Source organism: Wyeomyia smithii, chromosome 2 (assembly GCF_029784165.1).
Source record: "Wyeomyia smithii strain HCP4-BCI-WySm-NY-G18 chromosome 2, ASM2978416v1, whole genome shotgun sequence".
Classification (NCBI taxonomy): domain Eukaryota; kingdom Metazoa; phylum Arthropoda; class Insecta; order Diptera; family Culicidae; genus Wyeomyia; species Wyeomyia smithii.
In genome coordinates, this window is record NC_073695.1 from 135,099,947 (window position 1) to 135,119,778 (window position 19,832).

Here is a 19,832-nt window from a genome sequence, read left to right on the forward strand (position 1 = left end):
TGGATATGTTCTGCTTCTCGCTCGTTTAGCAACGCTGGTTCTAATTGAAAAGGTTTATTCATTCAAATATCTTGGCATCTATTTGGATCCGACATTTTCATGGGAAATACAAATAAAGTCAATAGAGAAAAGAATAGCAACATTATGTAGAGTATTGAGAAAAGTTTCATACTTTGTTCCCCAACATGCTCTGCTCAAATTTTACTATGCTCATATTCATTCTCAGTTACAGTATGTTATTATAGCATGGGGACGTGCGTGTAAATCAAAACTAGCCAAACTACAAGTCTTACAGAATAGATGCTTAAAACTTATTTACGGTCTACCAACATTGCATCCAACATTACAGTTATATGGAAATAGAAACCACAATATATTACCAATTCTAGGGTTATGTGAACTACAGACACTTTTATTGGTACACGATATCCTTCACAATGAAAAAAACACATTCTAATCTAGCAATCAACACTGGGAATCGATTTCGCAGTACTAGGCAAGCTGGTAGCTTGGCAGTTATCAGAACACAAATCAAGGTCAAAAGCAGTTTTCGTACATAGGACCTTCCAAATTTAATGCCTTATCTAACGAACTTAAAAGAATAGCAAACCGGAGCCAATTTAAATTCGAAGTAAAACTACATCTTAAAAGTAAATCAATGAATTTCTTATTTAATAATTTGTTTTCTAGTTCCAAACAGTGTATATGTTTAACTATATAGCTTAAATTATTTGCATTGAAGGATCCCTTAAAAGGAGCTAAGCTCCACTGGGAATCCGATTTAGTAGTAGCTTAATATAACTTCACTCTTTAATATTCATTCTCGAAATTTTCAATCTCAGCTTATTAGTTTCTAGCTTAAATTTTCAATTTTGTTTTGCAGTCGAGCTGAGATTAGTTGCGTCCACTACCAGGGGGCTCAACAAGAGCTTTTTGGTGTGGGGGAGAGTAGCGGGTAATTAAAAAAATAAATAAAAAAAAACTTATCAATATGCATAAAAAATTGAAAGATTTACTTTGAAATGTGCAAATATTACCATGTAGTTTTAAAACAACACTGCGACTCCATCGCAGAATAAATTATAAACAATTACTTTTGTTAACAGTAAGTTGAGTTTTCAGTATAATTTATGATAGTTCAGACATTTTCACTTCCCAAGAATCTTATTTTGAAATATATTTTCAAAGACCGTCAGCACCAGTCGGAAATTTGGCTTTTTTTTCGTTTCCGAGATTTTGACAGCAAAAATAAAAACAAAACATTCAAATACAGTACTTCCAGCTGTTAAGTTTTCTTCGTTAGAGCCTAGGGTTCTAATGAATTATATTGCTAAAAACAACAAATTTTTTTCTGTATGGACTTCCTCACTGCGACCAGAATCGTAGATCTATTGTGAGATATGTCCGGGAGTCTGCTGTAACCCGCACTTCTATTATCAGCAATCAGGTTTTATGAACCCATACTTAAAGTCCAGTTTTTTGACATCGAATGGCCTGATTCTACTAAGATTCGAACCTACGACCATTCGCTTGACAAAGCGGACTCTATAACCTTGCGGCTACGCAGCTCCCCAACACCTAAAATACATATATTTTAAAACGTTGTTAGTAATGTGGGTTCAAAACAACATTGCGCATTTGAGGGTTAACATTGACTCCGGATTTTCTATTTTGTTCCACGTGCCGCGTATCCCTCGTGTAAAAAGCGACTGTAACCATTTTTTAAAAACAAGATGTTGGACAACAAAATCAATTTTCAATTTCAAAAAACAATTAAAAACTCGCATTCGAAAATGACCAATGATCAAGTAAAAAGTTTTGAAGACTTCAAGAAACAAAAATACTTTTGATGGTTTTGAGATTTTTGCTAATTAGAGAAACGGAACCAATTGGATTAGCACACTGAAAGTAATTTTAAATTTGTCCAATTTTAAGCTGATTTAATTTTTTTGCAAAAATAAAATGGTAAAAATCATCGTAATAAAGTCGATAGTTGAAATCTAATAAATTTAGTGGAAAAGAAAAACAAAACATGCATCTTTTCCTATATTTAAGCTTTGCTACAGCTTAGAAAGCTAATCGATTTAAGTTAATTAAACATATCTATTCTTCTTTTAATATTTCATATAAGCATTAACACCGGCTTTTAGTTCAAAAGAGTAGTAAATTATGTTTTTATTTGAGTCTTTTCAAATTTTTTCAATAATAATTATATTGCGGGTGAAAAGACAAAATATGTAATATTTATTTAAAAAAATTATGCACTAATAAGCAAGCAATACAGATTTGAGGAACTTTCTAGGACGCCGAAAATTGATAACAAACACATCAACCTGTAATTAGCAACCTGCTAATTTTGAAAATCATTGAAACTTAGTATGGCCTGCTGACAATTGCCGTTTTTCACAAGTGCTATTGTGTTAAACTAATATTAAACATCTTGAAACATTCGCTACTCGCTAGATCAGTTCAACAGTGAAAACAAAATATAGTTCTGAATCGTCTCTCTTAACCATGTCTATGAGATGCGGCAAAGCCAATGTCCTCATGCTCGGAAACTCCTGTGTACGATTTTGCACTGCTAGTGGGGTAAAAGTTTTCAAATTTACAGAAAAAAATTCAGTTGACACAAAAAACGTGACAAAAAAAAATTACAGTTCAGTCGATCAAGTCTAAGTTTGTGAAGCTTTCAAGATCGAGAGATAATCTCTTTTGAGAATCATGACTATCCGTCAACTATGTGAAGGTAAAAAGTAGTAGATTCAATTGACTAATAACATGTTTTATATTTTACAGAGAAGTTTTGAAAAATAACATCGATTTTTGCAAGTTTTCATTTTTTTTCAAAGTGCACTGATTTTAGTCAATGCACTATATAATGTTTCGAAGTGAATTAATTTTTGTTTCAATTTTACCGCTTATTATAAATTATATGTATATATTTTGCTGCTGAATATAATACAGGTCGGACTCGATTATCCGGAATTCGATTCGATTTATTTTTGCTTCTCAAGATTTCACCCCCTTCGTCTCATACAACTAAAATAAAAAAAAAGAAATATTTAGTTTATGTTCGTTAATATTGAATTTGAATATTTCTCTGTGATCGCGCACGGCCCTACGTTGTGTTCTAATTTTGCCCTTTGGCATCACGATGGGCAATTAAGGCCCAGGGAAAAGTTGTCTTTCACAGAACGATAGCAACGCACTTGTTCACTTAGCTTACTGTACATTTATTTAAGACGGTACAATGTTTACAACGGGGCAGCGTGACGGCGCTGCCACCGTACGATTATCGACTAACCACGGCTCCAAACACACATAATGACGCAGAGGTCCAGGCGGAAGTTCGACTCCGAAAACTCGTAGACGCAGCGGTCCGGGTGGAGGTTTGACTCCGTTTAAAACAGTCAGGTAACTGACGTGAACTGAAAATTATCACAGCGTAAACGTACTGCATTGTTGCAGATAATGATAAATACTTAACTAGGCAGGATAGTGGGGCAGCAGTTTTCGGTCGCCGCGGTTGACCTAAATGCGCTACCCCTAGAGGCATCGATTACTGGAACCGCCTGGCCACTTTTAGCTTGTGGCTGCCCATGATGAAACGGATGAAAGTCGATTCGTCCCGTTGATCAGCATTCCTTGAAACTAGTGGACGGCATGGTAACGGTAAATTCCTACTGCTTGTGCGTCGCTGTCTCCGCTGGTAAAATTCGTTCGTTTGACCTTCACACAACCTTGTGGTTCGAAATCCTCTCACTTTTCTACGTACAAATGGCTATTGTTTCCACTCACCGCACATTTTTATTGCTCTTATTGCCGTTGCGGCAAGGCTAGCGGCTTTGTTACACTGCCGACGGCCGACTACGGACTGCTAACTGTCGGCTGACATTAAACACGTGAGGAGTTAATCGAAAGAGTAAAAAAACTTCAACGTTTTACCCAGCTGCGTAGGTTTGGTTTGATGCGTGTGACGTCGCGGTTAGTAAAAATTGACACTCGAAGTGCCTCAGCAAAACTATTTGCGGTGGTTGCGATGATTTGTTCATTAACACGACGAGAACAACTCTGTTTAACACTTGCGCGCGGAATCGAAAACTTCTCGTAACTCGAACACTGATGCCAAACTGGCGCGATCCTGGTCACGGCACCAAATATGATCGCGCACGGCCCTACGTTGTGTTCTAATTTTGCCCTTTGGCATCAAGGCCCAGGGAAAAGTTTTCTTTCACAGAACGATAGCAACGCACTTGTTCACTTAGCTTACTGTACATTTATTTAAGACGGTACAATTTTTACAACGGGGCAGCGTGACGGTGCTGCCACCGTACGATTATCGACTAACCACTAACGACTAACAGAAAATGAACACTAACGCTGCTGTGGAGAGCGCTTTTATAGGCTGCCTCTCGAGCGGCAGCATTGTCGAGCCAGAACAAAGCTTAAATAAGCGCGCGCAAACCAGCGTCGCTTGGGCCTCAGCTGGTCACTCACGGATGACAGTAATGCCCAGCTGAGGCGGGAGTTTTGGCGCGAACACTCTGTGATTCAATTATCGGAAAACTCTATTATCCGGAATGAAATTTTTTTTTAATGTTCCGGATAATCTTTTCCGACCTGTATACAAAAACGGATTTTCCATTAGTTTGTAATCAATGTTTCAAAATAAAATTATTTAAAAGTCCACTTATCTGCGGCTAAGAAACAACGTGCACACTTATTTTGACAAAAAAATACTTAACAAAGTGCAGTAAAATTTCACAACCAAACTTATTTTGCATTCTTTCAATTTGATCGACCTGTTTCTGACATGCATGTAAGATTTTATGATTTATTTTCATTAAGATTACGTTTGCATAGCATAGCATAGCATAGCATATTTGATCGCCCGTGTGTTGCCCGCGATTGACCAGAATCAGCTGAAATTGCACAAAGAACCGTCAAAATGGTGCCTAGGAGTAGCAAGCCATTTTCAGTGTACAATTCCTGGTGATTTTTCTTTTCACTGGTCAATAACGTAGCTGGCCACGCCCAATGCAGATCAATAGAGGAAGGGATATCGGGAGTGTTAGTTTAATACATGTTGCTACTAGAGACCGAGGAATCCTCTGCATCATCCACAAGTATCAAAGGAAGGTATTAGTGTTAGTGGAAAGGAATTGATCTGGATCCATCGAGGTTGATGGTGCGATCTTTTCTACACAAATTCGCGCCCGATATGGATATTTCTCGGTCTCTGCGCAACCGGCCATCAGAAGACGATATAAATAGAACCGCATCACGATCGCTGTATCGGCATATAGGAGAATCGAAGTTTCTAGGTATCACCGGCAACCAATCGTTAACAGTCTGTATCACACCAAACTTCGCGTTTCATCCCGTGAACTATTAAAATTTACCTCGAAACGAATGAATTTCGTAAAACGCACCGCACGCCGAACGCAAACTACTGGTACCAGCTCAAAGAACCGTTAGAGCGAGTAAAAAAAAACCCACAAGGCACACCCGAGCATTATACGATGTAATGGTCATTGAACTCCGAAACCGCTGTATTAAGATAGTTACACTGAGCGCTGTCAAAATAACGTGCGCGAAACTGAGCTGACCTCCCCGAAGCAAACAATAGCGTGCCCACTACACTCCGGAAACCCTTAGATAAACAAAACTCACCCGGGCCGATGATGCGTTTCACCGGGGCATAATGCACGACCGCTCCATCTTCTCCTACCGACGCATACGCGACACGACATTTTGAACCAAAGACCTACTGAGTATAAAAACTGACAAAGTTCCATGCATTCATAGCCCAAAAATTAAAAAAAAAATGCAATTAAGCATATTAATCAAAACAGAGTTCCAAGTTTATTATTAAAATGCCAAAATAATTGCAATCAAAGTTCAGTTGTCGTGACCTATTTTCACGCCCAAAACGATTTCAACATAATTAAAAAAAGTTACTTATGTACATCAACATTTGTCCAAAAGCTAGGAAAATCATAAAACAAGAACATAGAACTGAATAAAATGTCACCGCCCTGCCAGGACCCACAGTTGTAGACGATGCATCAATCGCATGCCGCATTGTCATGCTCGAATGATAAATTTTGAAACTATATTGTAAAACTGTCAATTATGACCTGTGAGAGTGCATCGCACAATCTGGTTTGTAAATATAAGAAAAAACGCTACCCGCAACCGAAAAGCTACCACACTTTGTGCACCCAACAGATGACACATTTACACTTCTGTAAAAGTCCAAAACCCGCTAAAAACCACTACACACAGAGCCTATGCATTCTTAAAATATTTGATACAAAAACTTATACTCATCTGTTTTATTTTGGTTATGCCTATGCCAGCGAAACAAAAGCCGACAAGCACAGCGCAACACTACTCTCTTCGCTCTCTCTCCAGATATTATCGTTCTCTTCGCTCACACCGCCATGCATTCAATTTTCGCATGTTAATAACGAACCGCTAGTTAGCGCGACGCACAAAGTAGGCACTCACACTCACGCAACTTAGCTGGCCTTACAATTTTCAATTGATATTCGAGGAAAAATTATCACTTTCACGCAAGGAACACTGTGTTTTTCACAAAACCTTCACTTTTCTCACTTAGACAAAGCATCACAGATCACAACTTGACACTTTTTAACAAGTTTGGCCACTTAATTCACTTATAAATTAATTAATTAAACGGATAGCTTTCGGGGCACGTATTATTAGTTAGCCGTGATGCCAGCCTCCCTGACAAAAGTCTTCACTAATGATGGACATTAACAGATCAAGATAACAATTTTGTCCATTTTTCACGTGATTCGTTTGCTTAAGGCCAAGACTAGAAGTTTTATCAAAAAGAAGTTGCAGCGTTTCATTTTCACCAGTAATTGGAAGTAAAATACTATGGTTATCGATGTCCGGAATAAAATCAATGTTGCGTTGATTGAAATCACCGTATATGTGGAGTTTTACTTCAGGTAACAGCTTAGATGCTATATTTTCAACAACATGAAAAAACTTTTCAAAAATTTCTTTCCGTGCATTATTTGGAGGGAAATAGACAGAGACAAATACGTGTGTCTCTCCTGCTAGTTCTGCTTTAACCCAAACATGTTCGAACTCTTTAAACTGAATAATGTCGATAAGCACTGAATTTAAGTCTATTGACACTGCAAGTAAAACACCACCACCGGATTTCATTTCAGATAGTTGATAGTTACGGTCATTTCTATAGACATTATATCGGCAACCGAAGACTTTCTCGCTGCGAACACCCTCATCCCAGCTGGTTTCGGTTGCTAAAATAACAGAAAATGAACAGGATAGTACATTTTTTTGAATTTCGTCAATTTTGTGAGCGCCTCGCATGCAGTTAAAATTTTGACATTATACAGAGATCTCGGTAGTGGTGGGGTGTTCGAGTGTAGAAGCTATAGAATGAGAGTCACTATTAACAGAAGTGTTTACCAGAGCAGAGTAGGTCGCGTCATTTCCTACCTCTTCAAGTTGAACAAAATTATCGCCAGCAACGGTCCTCTGATGAGTGAGTCAATTGCGATGAAGACACGAGTGCCTAGACGAGCACGCAATGCATTGTGAAGTAGGAAGGTGTCCATGTTCGCTGATCATCCGGGGTTGAGAAAGTGGAAACGCGTCGTTAGCCGGGTATGGGTTTAGAGTTTCGCCTCTTTGAAATTGAATCGTAGGAATGAAGTTAGCTTGAGGTCTGGAGAAACGGTCTTTCGCTGCTGCAAGAAGCACTCTGTCAGGTGGTAGCAGTTGATTTGCATGGAAACGATTAGAGTTGGTGTGTTGTCGATCATTGTGAGAGTTGGTGCCGTTATTCTGTTGTCTGTTGACCGTGTTATAATTGGGACTATTGTGATTATTCAAAAAACTGTTGTTGACGTGACGGTTGGAGTTGGTATATCTACGGTTACTATTGGTGTTGGAGTTGTTGTTCTGTCCTCTATGATAGTTGTTGTTGTTGTTAATGTTGTTGTTGTTAATGTTGTTGTTGTTATTGTTGCTATAGACGTGATTTCTGTTCGGAAAATTGCTGCTCCTAGATGCTCGATTTCGTTGTCGTGAACGTTTTTGCCTTGCTCTGAATCGTATTCTGTCCTGTTCTTCACGACGCTTCGTCTTTTCGTCAAAGGATCGCCAGTCAGCTTTCCAACGCTTTGTTGATCCAATTAAACGCCATCCCGAGTGATCACAATCATTCTGTGAAACTAGCGAGGAGGAAAGCTGAGTCAAATTTGGTAGATAACGATTTCAGCTCGTCCAAAATATTGAGCTTGATATTTGGATCTTCATGAGGGCTTTGTTTGCCAAGCTGACTTATTTCGTTTTTAATTTCTTGTCGCAATTTAATCGAAGTAAGGTCAACCAGCACCGTAAATGATTTTTTAGTGTAGAAAGTGTCCCCGATATGCTATGGTTCTTGTTGATGGTGGCTTACTCATGCTTTAGATTATTGAGCAGCGTTTATAGATTATTTATATCTTCCGTTGCAGTATACGTTTGGTTCGGCTGGTTTGGATATTGCAGTTTGAATTTATGCACCACCTGTGTGTTTGAATCAATCTGAGTCACCAGCAGCTTTTGCTGTTCGGTCAGCTCTTTCAACTCAAACGTCATCGTTACATAAGTTTGACATGGGCCGCAGCATGGTAGCAGGTATGATGTGAGGTCGGCAGTTCTTTTGTTTGATGTTGTGTCAGCAGCTCTTGTAACGCGATTTGAGCCACGGTTAGACGGTAACCCCACACAGGAGGGGTGAAATTTACGACTGCACCCAATGCACGACCACAGCTCTTCGGTGGTAGAGACAAAACAAACTTCGCAACGTTCGCTCATGTTTGGTAAAACAAAACAAAACACTACCGATTAAAATAAACTTCGCGCAAACAAAATAAGTATAAACTGACTTATACACGCCGGGAGCGACTAAGAAACACGTCCGAACTGGTTGACGGTCAAACTACTACTACAAATCGTCTCAAGGATTGGCAGCACCCTCTCCGAATTGGATGAAACTTTTTGGGTGTGAAGACATCACCTAACTAAGCATTTCTGCATACTTACTGTTTCCAAAATTAGTCTAGACTGTCTTCTGAAAAGGGCGAAATATTTTTTGCCGATTTTCGCAAATCAATATCATTCAAAAACGGTAAATTCCACAAAAAAGTCTTCCATAAGCAACTTTAAGGAAACTATCTGAATCTTCACTAAACAATATGGAAACAATTATATATCAAGTCCTACACTGAAAAATCCTCAATTAATCCACCTAGCGGTCAGACCCAGCCTGAACGCTTCAATCCAATAAATGTATATTCACTCTCCAGGTTCCAATATATTGATGTTGTAATCTATACATGTATATGCAGTCCGGTCTGTTTGTCTGTCTGTCTGTCTGTCTGATTCATATAGGCTCGAAAACCACCGAACCGATCGACGTGAAAATTTGTATGTAGGGGTGCCGATGAAGGTTCCTATGATAGTTTGAGACCCCTCCCACTTCTGGAAGGTGAAGGTCCCACACAAATGAAACATAAACCTCCGCGCAACTCGAGAACAAAACAAGCAAACGAAACGAAAGTTGGCATGTGGATGTTTTAAGAGGTAACAAGTATGTTCATAATAGTTGGACGCCCCTCCCTTTTCTGGAAAGGAGGGGTTCCATACAAATGAAACCCAAATTTCTGCACATCTCGAGAACTAATCAACCAAATGAAACCGAACCTGGCAGGTAAATGCTTCTAGTGGTAAAAAATATGTCCATAATATTTTGACATCCCTCCTTCTTTTGAAAGAGAGGGGTGCCATACAAATGAAACACAAATTTCTGCACATCTCGAGAACTAACCGAGTAAATGGAACCAAATTTAGCAAATGAATGTTTTTAGGGGTAACAAATATGTCCATAATGGTTTGACACCCCTCCCTCTTCTGGAAGGGAGGGGTTTCATACAAATGATACACAAATTACTGCATATCTCGAGAGCTAACCAACTAAATGGAACCATATTTGGCAGGTGAATGTTTCTAGTGGTGACAATTTTTTTCCATAGTCGACCTCAGGCAACATTTTGGATTGTAAGATGTCAACATACGGTTCCTGGAAAACAGCCAGAAATGGCCGATTCCCACCCAGTATAATAATATCCGGATCTAGAATGCTACACAGGAGCTAAAATCGATCGAAATTGTCGTCAAATGCCATTATGAAATCCAAAATGGCGACAGTCGGTTTCGGCAAAACAGCGGCAAACGAACATATACCAAATTTTCAATATGGGTATTTCCGGAACCGTAATGATGCACTGGAGCCACAAATCGACTACAGACAACATTTCGAATTGCAAGATGGCAACTTCCGATCTCTGGAAAACAGCCTGAAATGAACGATTCCCATTAAATACGAGTATCTCCGGAACCAAAAAGATGGACAGAAGCTGGAAATTGATCACAGACACAACCCTGAATTTCAAGATGGCGACTTCCGGTGTCTGGCAAACAGCCGGAAATGACCAAATGCCATTCAATATGAATGTTTTCGGAACCAGAACTACGCCCAGATGACAGAAATTGATTTCACAGGCAATTTTAAAGACCAAAATGATGACTTTCGGTTTCTGAAAAACAGCCCAAAGTGACCAAATAACACCCAATATGAGTATCTCTGGAGCCAGAATGTTGCAAGAAGCTAAAAATTAACCTCAGACACCATCATGAAATGCAGGATGGCAACTTCTGGCTTCTGGAAAACAGCCAAAAACGGCCGACTTCCGCCTAACATGAATCTCTCCGGATCCAGAATGATACACAGCAGCCAAAATCGACCACAGACCCCATTCTGGACTCCAGGTTGGCGACCCCCGGTTCGTGGGAAACAGCCGAAAATAATCGGACAACACCCAACATGGGTGCCTCTTCAACCAGAATGACGTTCAGAGGCCAGAAACCATCTTAAATACCATTTTGCAATCCAAAATGGCGACCTCCGGTTTATGAAAAACAGCCTAAAATAACCAAATACCATGCAATATGAGAATCTCTGGAACCAGAATGACGCAATCAGCCAACAATCGACCTCAAACATCACTCTGAATTGCCAAATGGCAACTTCTAGGAAACAGTCGAAAATGACCGAACTACACTCAACATGGATACTTCCGTAATCGAGATGATGCACAGAAACCAAACACTACCCTGGACACCATCCTGAACTTGAAGACGACCACCTTCAGTTTCTGGAAAACAACCAAAATAACTATCATCGGAAATACCCATATTGGGAGGTATATATGGGTATTTCCGCAGTGCTGGGCACCGCTAACCGAAAATTTAGCGACGCTAATCTCTAAGTCGCTAACCGGAAAGTTTAGCTCGATAAACGCTAAACGCTAACCGCTTAACCCACATTAGCGGAATTTTCGCTAATCGCTAACTTATGTAAATAGTCATATCGCTATATTTATTGCTCGTGTTTTGTAAGATTTAAACCACTTTGATCATTTGTGGTAAAACAAACGAAAACAAATACTTTTGAGAGCTATTTACAATAAGAGGTTCACAAAACGGTGTTCATACTTGATTTTAAAAAACAAAAAGTAACAAAAGTTATTCAGCTTGCATAAAAAATAAATACCTTGGAATATTTTCATAAAAATTTAATTATTATCTGAATCGAAAAAGTAAAACCAAAGTTGTCATAATTTCAAGCCGAAATACAAAAGTTCTTGGTTGCCGAAAATTCAATCTACACCTTGGCGGGGGCCTAGCTTGGTTGGTAACGTCTCCGCCAACCACGCTCGACGCCTGGGTTCGAATCCCAACGCCGACATTGGTGTCGGTGGTTGTGGGGTGGCGTGATCCACTCACAACCAATCCAACTGGTCTATATTCAATCCTAGCCGACACCGGGAAGATTTTCTGAGGCGAAAAATCTCTGGGATCACGCCTTCCACCGCATGAGGAAGTAAAGCCGTTGGTGCCGGTCCGTTAATTAACGGGTCGTGAGTTAGGGTCCTGGGCAGAGTCGCCTCCCTGGGCGTCGGTGATTGGCACAGCAACAGTGGCGGAACTAGACCGACGGAAAATAAGCGAGAATAACAAAAAAATCTACACCTTGAGCTTGTTCTGGAAAATGCTCCTGTGGCTTGTGCGATAACTGGAACTCCATTCTAGCGTAAAAAAACTGACTAGCACTTGTGTCATAAAAAGAGTAACCGTAGACAATTGAGACAAATGAACGTTGTTTGAATGAAATATTCGTTCTAAAAGTAACTTTCGCAGTGAAGCATGTTCATCTTTCGAAGCAATTTACGAACGCCATCAGCAATTCATAGTTTTTCTAAATAGTTCTATTGTCACTTCTCTACAAAATTTAGCGAATTAGCGATTAGCGTTCCGAAGGCCAAAACTTTAGCGAAGGTAACAGTTTCGCTAACCAGCTTTAAAATTAGCGAAATCGCTAAACCGCTAACTAAATATTAGCGTCGCTAATTAGCGATCAGCGAATTAGCGGAATGGTGCCCACCACTGTATTTCCGGTGTTAGACTGATGCCAGAAGATCTGCTGAAAATGACCGAATACCACCCAATATGAATACATTCATAATCAAGGCGATGCACAGAAGCCAAAAGTCGAGTATGTTGTCACTTCGATAAAACCAATCATTTCAAACGATTTGCCATTTGACCCTGATCACATCCTATGGCCGATTCGTCGTGTATTTGCAGATTCCAAACACATCGCAAGGAATCAACGAATTTGGAACGTTCAAACAGTACGACACCACATTTAAATTATCGATCAAACCAGGTATAGCTTTCAATAGTCTTTGAATTCCCTGTCCTTCCACAACTCTTGAGCCACACATCAAATTGTTATGAAGCCTGTCACTTGTAAGCCTGAGAGATGACTCGTTCGTATGGCACTAGCTACGTTCAAACAAGTCATGTAATCTTTGGGATAACAGACCCTCGTTGTTTTATAAACAATTTAATACATACACTCACTTTTCTCAGAGATGGCTGGACCGATTTTCATGAAATTAATTGCAAATGAAAGGTCTCGTTGTCCCATAAGACCCTATCAAATTTCATTGTAATCGGATTTTTAGTTTAGAGGTTATGTATCAAAATGTAAAAATCATGAAACATCATTATCTCGAAAACTACAGAGCCGATTTGAACAAAATTGGTTTCAAATGAACGGGCTACCTGAAATACCCTTAACTATTGAATTTCATAAAGATTGAACTAGTGGTTCAAAAGCTATGACAAGAAACGTGTTTTAAAGACTACTTAATCTCCCTCATGTTTCTCAGAGATGGCTGAACCGATTTTTATAAAATCAGTGTCAAATGGAAGGTCTAGTTGCCTTATAAGACCCTATTGATTTGTTTTGCAATCAGACCATTACTTTGCCTGTTAACTATAAAAATAAAAATAAAAATGTGAAATCCAGCTATGAAAAGGAACATATTCCGAAGACTATTTGAACTCACTCACTTTTCTCAGAGATGGCTGACCCGATTTCCACAAAATTAGTGTTAACTAATAAGTCTAGCTGCCTCGTAATACCCTATTGAGTTTTACTGTAATCGGACTGTATCTCTGTATGCCTGAAGGGCACTGGGTACTGAAATGCCACTGCGACATTCTTGCTGATTGTCTTTTGTGGCGGGCCCCGATTGCTGTGCACAGGTTACGGATTGCTCGTAACCATTGATGGAGTAGAACTGTTTTGTTGTAAACCTGTACCCCAATTAGGTACAACATAGTTGATGAAACTCATTGATGGAGTAGAACTGTTTTGTTGTAAACCTACACCCCAATTAGGTACAACATAGTTGATGAAACTAATGACCTGCTTGGGATTGGAGCTCCATACTTGGTATGGAGTTCCTAAGAAGTTGTACCTAGAGGAAGCAAGAGCTTCGCAAGAGCAAAGCAAATGCTCTGAACTCTCTGGTTCAGATTTGCAGAATCGGCAGGTGTCGTTCAACACTACGCCGATTTTCTTTAAATGATAAAAAGCGGGACAGTGTCCGGTGAGGAGTCCCGTGATTATCCGTAGGTCACTACGATTTAGACTAAGTAGCTTTCTGGCGGTTCCAGAGTTCGGATAGATAAACTGTTTAGCTTGTCTACAACCCTGTGCCTGTTGCCATTGGGATACTATTTCTAGCCTTTCCCAAGTTAGTAGTTCGCTTTTGATAGCGGAAATGGACGTACCCAGAAACGGCTCGGGGCCAATAAACCGCTGAGCTGATCCCTGTCTTGCTAGGTAGTCAGCGTGTTCATTACCCTCGACTCCGCAGTGTCCGGGCACCCAAAACAGAAAAACTGAATTCTGTCGGGAAAGTTCCCGTAGAGTTTCAATGCATTCCCAAATAATTTCGGAAGCGCATTTGACGGACTTAAGTGCTAGTAGTGCTGCTTGACTGTCCGAGAATATACCGATTTTCGCATGTCTGTAGTTGCGTTGCAGACATATTTTTACGCAGATATATATGGCATATACCTCTGCTTGAAAAACGGTGGACCATTTTCCCAGGGAAAACGTTTCCCTGATACCGGGTCCGTATATACCAGATCCCGTTAGGGATCCCATTTTAGAGCCGTCCGTATAAAAACTGACGATGCCAGGTGGAATATTAGGCCCTCCATTGTTCCACACATGCTTGTCTTTTCTCCTCAGTAAACCTCTAGAGTGCAGGAGAACATCTTGCACTGCGGGGACAACTGCCGTCACACTAAAGAGCAAATCAATACGCTCATGCTACAAGAGAGCGACAAACGATTTTTATCTGTTGAGCTATCTGAACGCACTGCGGTGAAATCTTAAATCTCTCTCTTGCGAGACAATGAACTATGGTGTACTTTCTCACATGTGTGGACATCACGCACAATAATTACACTGCAGAGCTATCTGCGGTGCGTTTCACAGCTGGTTTCTTGAGCATGGCAGAAGAGGAAAAGAGATTGGGAGAAAAAAAATAGACTGCGTTGCTCGTGCCGGTCGAATTTACTCTGGTGGAATTCGTTCGTAGCTACACGAGGACTACATTTTTGCCCGGTAGGTTTTTTTCACCTTCCGGACTACTCGCCAGTGGACACTGTTGTGCACTTCTGCGTTTTCTCTGTAGAGTAATTCACCTCTCTTGTTTCTATCAGATGTGGGGTGAGCTGGAAGTGTGTTTATCTCTCTGTAAGCTGGTTGAGACACTTTGGAGTGAGAAAGAAGCAGTGTGGTGAAAGCATTTGCTACACGCAGGCACATACTGGAAGGGAAGTGCGCGGTGAATTTTTTCTCCTCTCCTTTCACATACTGAGGAGAATGACAAGCATGGTTCCACATAGAGCGGTTTGTTTCAATCACTCTATATGGAATATCCATGTTGGTCCTAACGTCCATCCAGTCGGAGACTGTGGTTAATAGCGGAGTTAGTTTGAACTCCCTAAGTATGCGAAGGTGGCTGATTTGGTCCCCTTCAAGTATAGTTTTCCTCCTTTGCAACCTTAGAGCGCCAAGCTCTGCTTCTTTTTTCACAAGAAGATGTAGAGGTAGTAGGCAAAGCATAGCTTCCATGGCTGCAGTTGGAGTTGTTCGCATAGCGCTGGTAACCGAAAGACATGCAAGTCTTTGAACTTTTTTGAGTTTGGCTTGCGCAGTCACTTCGTTCACCTTAGGCCACCACACTAGGGCAGCATAGGTGATTCTTGGTCGGGCAATGGTCTTGTAAGACCAGAGTGCCAAGTCTGGTTTCAGTCCTCAGGTCTTACCGAACAGAGTTCTGCAGGCACAGATCGCTGAGATCGCTTTCTTAGCGGCACGATCCAGTTGTGCAGACCAGTTCAGTTTCTTGTCCAGAATAATTCCGAAATATTTTACTTCATTGCTGAAGCCCAGTCTAACTCCATTCAGTATTGGAGGAGTGATGGAGATCGTCCTTCGTCTGCCGAATGGAATTAGGACTGTTTTTAAGGGGTTTATGTATAGACCCTGCTGTAAACACCATGACATGGTGGTATTCAGAGCCGTTTGCATTCGGCTCGACAGAGTTGCGTCATCTTTACCTCTGACGATGAGGACGATGTCATCGGCGTATCCAATGACCTCGTAACCAAGCTGTGAAAGCTTGTTGAGAAGTGCGTCGATATTTTCATTAAGATTACGTTTGATAAACAAACTAACAATTTTCGTCCCACACATTGAACAATCGAGAGCAATTTTCATTGACTTGATGAGCAAAAAAATAAGTCTAAAAAAAACAACTTAAACTGCCGGACATTCGAAACACTAACCTGGTGAGTGCAATTGCACTTATTAATGATGCAGAAGAAAAAAAAAACACCAAAACAAAACACTTGCTGGCTACCAACCAGCATTCTTTTCTTATCTAGCACGGATCAAATCCGTTTTAAATTTGCTAGATTTTCCACCACACCACACTGATATCCATCGCACTGCACGTCTATGAGTTTTACTAATTTATTCACAAACAATTTATTTCATTACAATTTATTTATTATTTATTTATTTATGAGTTTTACTAATTTATTCACAAACAATTTATACACTTCAGAAACCACCGCGACGTTTTTTTTTTGTTTTTGAAAACACGCGAAAATATTTTTTTACCGTGACACGAAATAATTTATATTTTAATCACAACTCGTTTGAAAATGAAAAAAATGTTTGCGCTACGTTTGCTAGCGATGAGAATAAAGAGGGTTCAACACCCACACAATACAATAAATCGTGTATCGTTGTTTGCGCAACGTTGCTATCGGTGAGAATAATAGCGAATTTCTTTATTCCACCAGCTCACCTCGTTTTGACCTTGAAGCGCACTAACTGCCGTCAAAACCCTTCTTTATTCGCTCGATTTTGACCCAGTTTTGACCTGCCGTGCTTAACGAACATAGCGCACTGTAAAATTTGTCAGCTTCAACCCACCACCACACGTGCTAAGTTCGTAAACAATTATCTGGCATCTCTTTCTTTCTTGCGTCTTAAATGGCGTTACGTTTTATTATTCCTCGGCAGTTTTGCCCGCACACAGTGGAATAAAGAAATTCGTTATAAGATCTGCGCCAAAGCGAGAAAGACAAAAAAACGAAAAAAAGAGCGTACAACACACAATTCGAGCAAATTTCGTTCAGCCCGCGGTGATTAGTGCATTCTATACATTTGTGTTGGCTGCGTGTGAAGCGTGAAGAGTGTGTGTGTGTGTGTGTGTGTGTGTGTGTGTGTGTGTGTGTGTGTGTGTGTGTCGTGTGTGCGTGTGTGTGTGTGTTCGTGTGTGTGTGTGTGTGTGTGTGTGTGTGTGTGTGTGTGTGTGTGTGTGTGTGTGTGTGACAAAAAGCAAAGCAAAGCCTTGGTGCTACATTCCGTATCGGAACTCGACCTTCTGTTTTATTATACACAGACTTCGCAGCCAACTGTTGAGTGTACAGGACAATTGCGGGGCTAGCGCTACGATCCTACTGACACTAACAGTCTCTCCCGAGCCGAGACTCGAACCTACGACGACTGGCTTGTTAGGCCAGCATCGTACCTCGAGACCAGCTGGGAGACTTAGAAAAGACATTTATCCTCAAAAAATGAGATGAAGGTGAAGTATGATAAAAGTCGGTAATTATTGTGATTGATTGAAGTTCTTGGTGTTTGAGTTTTGATCATTGAAGAAAAAAAGACTCCATATTGGTGATGCAGCAAAGATCGCGGGAGAAACGGAGAAAAAGTATGAACAGTGTATGTGACTATGAAGTGAGCGAAGGCGAGTGTGTAATGAAGTGATACCATACCACTAACACAACCGCGCTGTGAAGATGATTTGCACAAGTGTGGTAGTGTTGTGGGTATTGCAAGAGATGGTTATTGAGTGAACAAGAGCAGACAGTGTCAGTCAGATACATTAGTATGAAGTAGGATTCTGGTGAGTCGATTTCTGAGATCTTTTCCACACAGCACCGTGTGTGAGTGTTTTATGTTATACAGCTGAGGGTATAGTCGTGCGGGAACGAACCGGAAATCTCGAACGCTTTATTTTGCGACAGGGCAACCAGTATTTTTTTTAATTTGGCTAAGAGCTAATATGCTGGAGATGAGTGTAGAAATATAGAAGCAGGAAACAGTCAACGTAAATTCGTTTATAACAAGTGTCTTGATGCTGGCTCACAATAATAATAAAAAAAAAAACACTATGAACATTGATTATAAACAAATTGAAAATAAAAAAAAAACTCTCACAGGAAAAGAAATACATTTAAATAAGAAAACATAAAAAAAAAATAAAATATTCGTGTAATCACAAAAGTATCAACCTAAAAACATTTTGAATTGAAAGTTCAATGATAAAAAATAAAAATTGAAAGTTTAGAGATAAATGTTGAAAATAAAAGCTTTAAGTTAAAATTGAAAAAAATAAAAGTTGAAAATAAAAATAGACAGTTAAAAGTTGAAAATCAAAAGTAAAAATAAAAGTTTTAAACTAAAAGCAAAAACGTTAAAGTTAAAAAAAGTTAATGTCGAAAATTAAAAGATCAAAATCAAAAGTTCCGAGTATCAACGAAAATTGCCATTGATAGAACTTTAACCTTATTAAATTCCATGAAGGACTGAGCAACGGACACATAATTCCAGGGAATCAAAAGACATGCGTCAATGAGGCATAATGGAAGAAAACTAAATCAACGCGAACTTGGTGAGAGTTTTGGGTAAATAGAAATACCTATAACGGCGCTCACGACTCATGCAAGTGTTCCTCGAGTAAGGTAATGTTTCCACACGCGCCCTTCTAACAAACAAACCATCAGGCAAGTTCAGTTTGTACGGCGGAATTGTTACTTGGGTAACCGGATGTTTATGTTGGAGGGGATGTCTCAATTAACCGTGGAAAGCGCGTAAGAATCTCTGCTTACGGGTCCACCCATTTTGACCCTTCTTAACAACATATACGTGAAAGTTGCCAAATTAGCAAATTCGATTCTACAGTCAATCTTCTTGCATCCGTAGGCAAAGCCTTGAACTGATGGTGGCTACAAACTACATACATACGTGTAGATAATTGAGCAAGAGACGTGAGTAGAATATTTGCCTGATAACAAGCATAACGCTTATGATAAAACCTCGTTGAACAGGGCAAAACCCACTGTTTCAACGTGGGTTTTTTGTTGTGTAGTCCGGACTGGACGGACCCGTGCGGACCCTTTGGTGCCTTAACCGGTTGGCTTCATGGGAGTCTGGCCACCCTAGATTTTGTGTGTGACCACGCTGCAAGGTGCGCAATCCTCGTCGCACCGGAAACATCGCCGAGCTCAGCTTTCTGAACGCCATCTGGAAATCGACACATACATTAGCCGTTCACCGCTACGGAAGTTTCAGGGCGGCCACCAAAGTTTGCAACCGCCACGCGTGTTGCCCGACACCAGCAACGATTGAATCGCTACGTCGCCCCCACCAGAACCCCTGCGCCAGCCGTCTCGCACCAAAAGCCGCTCGCTTCACTCTACGCACAAAGATACCGAACTATTAACGCATGTTGTATTTATTAATATTAAGCGAATTCAAGAATAACGTCTAACTCCTACTTAGCTAGAAGTGACGTCACGATAGGGACTTTAATGTCATCAAGACCGAGGCCTCTGTACAGTTCAAATGTATAATATAGACATGTTGTACCCTATCGACAAGATTACTCTGCTTCTAATACCCGGTATTACGATTTAATGTTCTTGAGATAGATATCCGCAGCGTTTTCCATCCCTCTGCTTTCCGATCAAGGTCTGATTTCATTCTT